Raw genomic sequence first — 9,380 nt, forward strand, 5'->3', positions numbered from 1 at the left:
ATGGTCTGTTGAGTGTTGGATCTGATCATTCTCAGGCACATGGCAGGAATGATATGAAAATTCTGGATGGATGGTGTGGATAGAATACACATCATGGTGGGGTCCATGAAGGTGGGCCATCCTGCCAAAGATCGGACTGGTATTTGTGTTTTCCTTTCATCCAGACGGTCTTGCATGCCTGACCGGTCATGCAGGCCCATCCCTGGCCAATTAGGGCGGTCCACTTACTGGACAGCAGGGGTGAAATACATACATCATGGAAAGGTCCATGGATGGGTGGGCCACTCAACCCTGAATCAAGCTAATATTTGTGTTTATCCTTTAACCAGGCCTATATGACCTGACTGGCCATGCAGGCCCGATATGGGCAGCAAGATGGGCCCTACTTGGTGGACGGTTGGATGTCCCCTTGGATGGATAGTGTAAATAAAATCATACATCATCAAGGTGGGCCTTCAACAAGGGAGAGAGAGTGATACGTGTGGTGGGGGAGCTCCGCCACTATGACCTCCCCTAGAAGTGTAAATACAATACATATAACATGTTGGGTCCCATTTCATGTGGGCCCTCAATCAAGAAAAATTAGGGTGGGAGTCCCATTCCCACCACAAAATCATGGTCTAAATGACCATTAACAAGTTGGATATTAAATAAACATCATGGTAAGGTCCATGGAGAATGGCCCCATCAGAGATTACACATATGTATCATGGTGGGCCATTGGTCACACCTTGGGTCCCAAATGGGATCCATACCGTTAACCAATAGGCCCCACTTGGCCCATAACTAAAAATTACAATCTAATCCTATAAACACCCACCTATAGCTCTTCTTCTTGGCTCCTTGTAATCCTTAGCTCCTAAGCTCTCTTTTCAATGGTGGATGATGAAGTTTGGATGGTTGGATGGTGAGATTTGGGGTATGAAAATAGGTCTAGAACTTGGCTTCTTTTTCTCTCCTTAGGATTTTTCTTCTCTTGGTTGCTAGGGAAATGGAGGGAGAAGAAATGGAATGAGTGAAAGATGGGGGATGTAAGGTGGGAAGGATGGGTGTGTAAGAAGGGATGGGATGGAAGGTATGATTGTTGTTGACTTTTGGAAAGATGGGAGATGTAAGGAGGAGGGATGGGTGTGTAAGAAGGGATGGAATGGAAGGTATGATTGTTGTTGACTTTTGAATGAGAGAGGTATGAGTAGAGATTTCTCTCTCCCAATCTAGAATATTCCAGGATTTGTTGTGCGTGGTGTTTACTCGAATTATTCACGGGCCCAGTTAGCCTAGGTATCGCATTGGTGCATAAGACGCGGCGTTAGAATCGCGGCGACGGTGCAGTCGCGAAGGTATGACTTTCAAATAAAGTTGACTCAGGTCTTCAGGGTGCATCTTCGGTGCGACCTAAGCCAATTCTGGTGCCACCTAAGTACTCTGCATAATACAATTTTAGATGTAAAAATTTTTAGATACGACTTTGGTGCCACTGAACCAATTCCGGTGCCACAAAAATCACGTAGAGTTGTTGCGCAGGACCGACATGGATTGCATAATTTGAGGCGATTTGCAGAAATTCCAAGTCAGTGCGTAAGAGGAGGATTCACAACTATAAATAGGAGTCCCTAGGACATTCCTATGCATCTTCTAGGGTTCAAGGAGTGAAGTAAAAGGGTGGAGCCACCGTCCAAGAGCTTTCTTCTTCTTCCTTAGTATCACCCAGAGTTGTTGCGAAGGACCGACACAGATTGCGTAATTTGAGGCGGTTTGCAGAAATTCCAAGTCAGTGCGTAAGAGGAGGATTCACAACTATAAATAGGAGTCCCTAAGATGTTCCTAGGCATCTTCTAGGGTTCAAGGAGTGAAGTAAAAGGGTGGAGCCACCGTCTAAGAGCTTTCTTCTTCTTCCTTAGTTGGTTTTTATGCTTTTTTTGAGAGACTTTAGTTCAATCATGTCTATGGTTGGCTAAACCTCTTAGCTAGGGCTAAGAGGTGAAGCTTGTAGCGTGATTGAGATGCTTACTTTTCTTTGATTCATGTTTATGTTTGAATTTCATTGAGTTCTAGATGATTCAAAGGAATATTTTTAGCTTTTAATGGTTTGTTGTGACTCGAATTACAATAGATCTGCAATAGCTTTAAATATGTTCTTTTCTATTTGAGATTGTGGATTTGGTAAATCCTATTATTTGCCATCGCCTCTTGGGCATGGTTGGGTGATAGAATCCCTTCCAATTCACCACAATTCTCCTCCATTGAGACTAGATCAATGAGAAATTCAGAGATTTGACTGTCTCTTGTTCCAACTAGATAAGTTAGGACTCTTATTCTAGTTGGATCTCTTGAATTAAACAAGGTAGCATCTCGGTTGCTACAAGTGGACCCTTAGCACCCTAGTTCCCACTTTTAATTGATACTTTACTCATTACTCAAATTTATTTATTTAAATTTAGATTTTTTGCTTTAGTTCTTCATCAAGTTCTAGTTCTGATTAAATTCAGAAGACACATAAGTTCAATCCCTGTGGATTCAACCTTAGTCTCACCGAGATTATTACTACATCACGACCCTACACTTGGGGATGTAAACACCAAGGTACATAAATTCTTTTGGGATGATTCATATTTATTTAAATATTGCTCAAATCAGATTCCAAGGCGATGTGTTGTCACACCCCAAACTCAGAAACCGTGCTCATAAAATTCCCGATCGCCGAATCCGGTGCCGATAGCCTCCGTAGTACCTCATTCTCAGCTCCCAGCGCGGATACGCCAGATTCCGATCCTGGGATCCTATAAGGAGGATTTTTCAACGTACATTTATCTCGTAAGAAGCATAACCATAAGTTTACCCAATTCACAAAGGCAACATCATCATCACTATTTTGAACAAGAAACAAATGCATTTGATTTGGGGATTTCATTCACTTAATGATAAACAAAAGAAGATAAAGAAGACAGTCACATTATTTTATTCCAAGTTCTTTTACATCCTTTTCTCCTTTGATTCCAAAACAAAATATTCATGACTTGTAATGGAAAATAAATAAAGACGTTGTGCGCTAAGACAATATGTGCTGGAAGCATCATATATTACAGACTGTTGTGCACTGTTGCAATGCACTAAGTATGATCATGCATTTAGGCTACTGTGTGTTCAGCAACAACATTGTGTGCCCACCTTGTTATGCTCTCGGTAGCAGCATTGTGCGCCTACCTTGTGCGCTTGGCAACAACGTTGTGTGCAAACGATGTTGTGAGCACACTTTTTTTATGCACCAATAGCGTTGTGCGCAAACAGTGTTGTGCGCTGCACAACACCTGTTTCGCACAATGGACTTGGACTCTACCTCTCTCTCGTTGGGATTTTCTTCTTCTCCTTGATTGGTTACTAATGACCCCATTAGAGGGGTCATGGGGAATTTATAGCCCTCTCACACGTGTGAACATCCCACATAGGCAATGTGCGACATTCCTTTGTGTGGATTTCACTGTGTGAACTCCTTTGTGCAGACTTCACTATGCGCTCCCCTTTATGCAGACTTCACTGTGCGCTCCCCTTTGTGCGGACTTCATTGTGTGCAACAATCATCTGCGCACAATGCTCATTTCCGCACAATGATCATATCTGTACAATGCTCTTTTTTAGCATAATGATTTGCACACAATGCATTTTTTGCTATCCTTTCTCTCTCTCTCTCTCTCTCTCTCTTTTTATGCCTTAACAGATGCCCCCTTGATCCTGCATTTTTTATTTTTATATCTACAAAAATAAACTATGTAGGATCAATAAAAATAAAAAAATAAAAAAATAATTATTCTAACCATTTTTTGCTTTCCTTTCCTCTATTGTGCGTGTCATTAAACCCTTTGGCGCTCAATTATTTTCTCTGTTGTGCGCTCTCTGAAATATGCACAACATGTTCCTCACATCATTTTCCACACAACATTTACCGCACAACGTTTACTGTACAACAGGTCAAACCTCTCCTATAAATACAATACTTTTACTCCTTACTTCATTTTCCACTTGTTGCACACTATTTCCGCGTTAAGTTATTCTTCACACCAACACCGTTGTGCGCTGCACGACAACCATCTCACACAACAGGACTTCACGCACAATACTTCTCTGCACTCAACTAGTTTTTAGTACAAGGATAGGTAGTGCACGATGACATTACGCACAATGAACTTGTGCACAATCATTTTAGCACATAATGTCTTGCGCACAACATCTACGCACACTGTCATGCGCATAATGTTTTACGCACACTGCCTTGCGCACAACATCTGTGCACCCTACCTTGCACACAACATCTGCGCTCACTGCCTTGTGCACGATATAGACTTGGACTCTAAATTTATTTGCCCCTCCTTAGCAATCTTTTATACTTCCCTTTTCACTTAATGAACTTCTCTTCCTGATTTTAGTTTGTTCACTGACTCTTGTATAGGTATCCGATGGCTAGCTCAAAAAGACCTCTCGCCTCCCTAAGTACTACTAGGCCTTCTGACTTGCAATCAGCCGAGACCCGTAGTCAGAAAAGACCTTGATCTGCTGAAAACTACACTTCCTTCTTCAAAGAGCCAACTCCTGTCATTATTGACTTTGCCGATCGTTTCCAACGCCTATCTGAACATATTCGCATGGCTGTACTGATGAGGGAAATAGAGGGACCCCCTACTTCAGGACAAGAGTCTAATTGGGATGATTGGTTGAAATGCACAGCCAATTTTCGCACAGACGATACCCATACTTCCATTGCAGAAGCTTCTCCTGCTCCGACCACATTAAAGCAAACAAGAGAAAAGAGCAAAGCTGAAGCCTTTCAAGAAAAGATTCGAGAACACAATCGGAGGCGCTTCCAAAATGCCTAGGATTTAATCAAGTTAAATGCCGAGGCAATTAAATTTTGTAACCCTTATAGAGACGAAACTATTGCTCTTCCTCTGCAACTCCAACGCCACCGGTCCATTCTTCAGAGCTAACCAACTGACTACATGACACAAAACAGGCTTCTGTACATGTCAAATTGTGTGATCAAAGAGCCTCAAATCCTCAAAGGTTATCTCACAGAGAAAGGCTTAACCCAAAAGCCCTGGCAAATAAGATATATAAGCTTCCTCACACCATGTTACAACCCTCATTCCTTATACTTCACTCATTACTTCAAAATGATTCAACAACATTTTCATAGTCGTGACTCCCTGTGGGGTAAGGAAGAATTTAGGACATGGGGTCTTTGGAATGATCATCCGTACTACAGTGCGTGGGCGAAAGCAATCTTAAAGAAGTATGAAGATGTCCTTATGGCATAAACTATATATTATGCTATAGAAGCCACCTCAAAATTCTTTCAAAAGGACACGATGATTTATAAGGGCTTTCTGAAATACTGGTCTCCCACTACAAATTCTTTCCATCTTCCGGTAGGGGAAGTAAGTATCACCTTATGGGATCTATATAGGATGACCGGCCTGCCTATTTTTAATCTTTCCTTGATGAATACGTTCCCTCGAATGAAGAATTTGCTTATATTGCTCCCAACAGAGTACCCAAAATTACAGCATCAACCATCGAGCTTTTCTGTGAAACATCCTATTTTACCGATGTCCATAAGATTTCCCCTCTTCAATGGCTCACGCATTTTTCTCGATACTTGGTGTAAGTGTTTTAACATCTTTCTTCCTTTTTCAGACAATATTTACCTATAGATATAAATTGCTCACTCCTTCCTTTTCCCAGGTTCCTTGGCAGCCATTTTGTCGAACTAGAAGCCAATCACAAGAAGATAAGAGGCCCGACTGAATTCACCACTGAAACTGAATTAGCCGCATTCTTGGCTTATTGGTTGAGCTTAGTCGTGCTTCCTAGCTCGAAAAGCTCAGACTTTATTTGACCAACCTTTTTTGTGGCAGCAGGCGCGATGGCGGAAGGTAGAAAAAGATATTCTCTGGCCCTTCTTGTCTTATGCTTGTTATATAGAGCTTTTAGTCATGCTGCGGTGCACTGCTCAAGCCCGGCACTAGGAGTTACATCTTCTTTTACTCCATGACATTATTTCTCTGGATGGCATGACATTTATTTCCCATAGACTTACAATGACCCAGAGAAGGCTTATGTCCATCCCAATCATTTACCCCTGTGGCATTTCTTAAAGTGAAAGATGATAAAGAAGGGATATTGAATGGATAGTGGATAAAATTGACAACATGGAATCTATCGACTTCTTCCCTTTTTACTTGGATTACCAAGATAAAGACAGAGAAGTTGAGGATAATAATGACTTGGAACCTATTAAGAGAACCTTCTTTCCTTGTATTCATTCTTGCAGTCTTCCCCCGCGAGAAGGAGTAGAGTTCTGGCGAGAACCCTACTATCCAAGTCGATTTGCCAGAAAATTTGGGTATGATCAAACTATGCCCTAAGTAAGTGAGGAGGTCACACAGACAATGAGAAGCTATGGAGTCAGCCCCTATAATCGGGCTTTAATATGGAAGCAACTCTTAGCAAGAAATTTTGGCTCTCGATTTATTTTCCCAGGGTGTAATCATCGAGTGACGGCTTCATATACCTAGATGTGATGATGGGCGCATCATTACTACTTGGTACGCAACTATTTTCTAGTGGATCGGCCTATCTAGGTTCCTCCTCCACGCTCGAGGAATTACAGGCCAATGCAAGGGATTTGATATTTTTACGAGAAGGATCAGACTGTCGTTCCAAGACAACTTCGTTGTAAAATTTCCGTGGAAGAGCCCATTAGAGAAATAAAGCCTTTAAACACTCTAAAACGATGGGTTTCTTTTGGTTCTCCTTTGGACTTGATAAAATGGGGAGAAAGATTAGCCACTCCTCGTAATGAATTCGAAACTACATGTGGTATTCTTCCTTCCCCTACTCCTGAAGGAGGAGATCAGCCTATACACCCTGCTCTCGTCATTCCTCCTACTATAAAGCCCATCACTTCTACAATCTCTCAGACTATTGAACATACAACCGCCACATTTATCCCTGTCGTGGATCTCACAGAAGCCACAGTAAATCATGCTACAACCATAACTTATCCGGCCACGCGTCAGATTGTTATTACTACATCTCCTATTACTCGCTCCCGTGTTAAGTCATTGTCCCCTGAAGTTTTAGCACAACAGGTCCCTTCTCCTACTCAAAGTACACGTCTTCTCCCTGTGAAGACCACTTATAAGGGAAAACAAACCATATCGGAAGAAGACAGCTCATCAGAATATTCAGCGAATACTGCAAACGATGATACATCTTCTCTTATGAGCTTAACTGATGAAGGAGATGCCTTGAATGTAAATACTGATGCTGAAGTGGATATTGGAGAAGAAGATGATGTTAGAGTCGAGTCTCCACTTCTTGATGCTCCAATCACTAATCCAGATGCCTCTCATCCGATTCTAGTGACCTCCCTAGATGAAGAGCAACTTGATTACGAAGAATATTCTCCTAGTACAAATATTTTTCTTTCTTTTGATGCCTCATATTCTCCCTGTATCATGGAAACTGCTGACGTGGTTGCTCGCGAAATATCAACTTTAAGAGATGTAGAAGATCAATCATCTGATATTCAGGCAACAATGGGGAATGTACTTCTTCTTCCCAGCATAGAAGAAGCATTGCCGATAGTTCCTACAACATCTGATGTCCCCATTCAGACTGATAAGTTCCCTACTGTGCGTCCTTCTATCCAGCCGGTAGCTCGAAGTTTAGAATTTCTTTCTGATCCGATTGACATCCCAACTCCTACTACTCTTAACTCGAGTACTGTAGGGGCTCAGGAGCTTTCTTTTAATGCTATTATGACTACGGAAGTCCCCAGCTCTACAACACCCACAACCCATTCTGTTCAAATTACTTCTACTATTACCCCTAATCTGGGTATATATTTTCTTTTCTTATTTTATATCATCATTATGTACACATGTATCTTCTTTTGAACTTATAATCTCTTCTTCTTGTCTTTCAGTTTCAGTCGTGCCAACTCCAAGTGGATCTAAAGGGTCTAACTCGGTAACTGCAGCTTTTGATAAACTCTCTTTAGAAAAGGTGCCACCTCTTATGTTGCGACTCTTCAAGAACGCAATTTCCATTATCATCGGTGCTTTTAAAGATCCAACTCAGTGGCCCTTTTTGGATAGTGCTCTAGTCGTTCTCACCCATTCGGCTCATCTGGCGCATGTTGATGTTCAGCCTCTTCACGCCTCCTTGTCTCAGTTTTATGATTCCACGAAAGACTTAGAAGCAGTGTAGAGTATAGTCATTGCTCCTGAAATTCTAAGAAGTCAGATGGAATTGACATTACTTAAGGAGAAACTCTCTCGTTTAGATGATGTTCTTGCTAATTGCAATGCTATTAGTCAATCTCTTCATGAGAAGTTAAAAGTTTCTGATAGAAGTAAAGCGATTATTGACAATCAAATTGCTCTTCTTGAGAGAGAGATTCTATCACTTAAGAGTCAGAAAGAAGCAGAAGATTTAACTATTCATCAAATTGAAGAAGAGCTTGAAACGAATATTCAAGTAATTGATACAGAACAAACTGAACAAACAAGGAATAGGGAAGCTACTGCTTCTTTGGAATCAGAACTGACTGGTGTTCCTGATTAAGCCAGCATGATTCTTGAAGCTAAACGCACAACTGATGTGGCACAATTTCAATTAAAAGAAGAGTTGCAACATTATTTAGAAATATTAAACATATCTGAAGATTTGTAGGCATTGTATGTTAATATTCCTTTTACGTTATAATACATAAACAACTTCTAGTGTTTTATTCAGAGCAAAATTCATTCTTGATAATACAATCATCGATTTTGGGATCATGTTAATGCAATATTTTCATATTCACGTTTTGTTACTTCTACTATTTATATCTATACATAGTATGGTGACCCTACGTGATATTTTATTTCAATGTGCGGAATTGTTTCATTTCAAAGTTAGTTAGTTAGCTTCACACATAGTTTAAGATCTTGAATAGTGGAGCAACACAGTTTTTTAGACTCTTAAGTAGTGGAGTCGGGTCTCACGTGATAGTCTCTGTAACTCTTATGAGTTCACTGAACTTCTCACAGCTTGGTGAGTTTACAAACCGCGATCCATCAGAGGGGCACAGTGAAGCTACCGGCGCCGTGTACTTAGTTGGATTTACACACAGGGTTGGCCACAGTAACTCTCTAGAGTTCACGGGGTGCACAAGGTGACCTTTGGGGTACCAAATCTAAGGCCGTCAGTCCATCAATGAGTAGGTTTAGGCCCTTCCTCATGAGTTACTACTGAAATCAAGCTAAGAATCTAGGGGGTCTTATGCATGGTTGGCCTATCTATGAACAATGGCCAAAGAGCGCACACTACAACATGTA

Source organism: Magnolia sinica, chromosome 13 (genome assembly GCF_029962835.1).
Source record: "Magnolia sinica isolate HGM2019 chromosome 13, MsV1, whole genome shotgun sequence".
NCBI classification, from domain to species: Eukaryota; Viridiplantae; Streptophyta; class Magnoliopsida; order Magnoliales; family Magnoliaceae; genus Magnolia; species Magnolia sinica.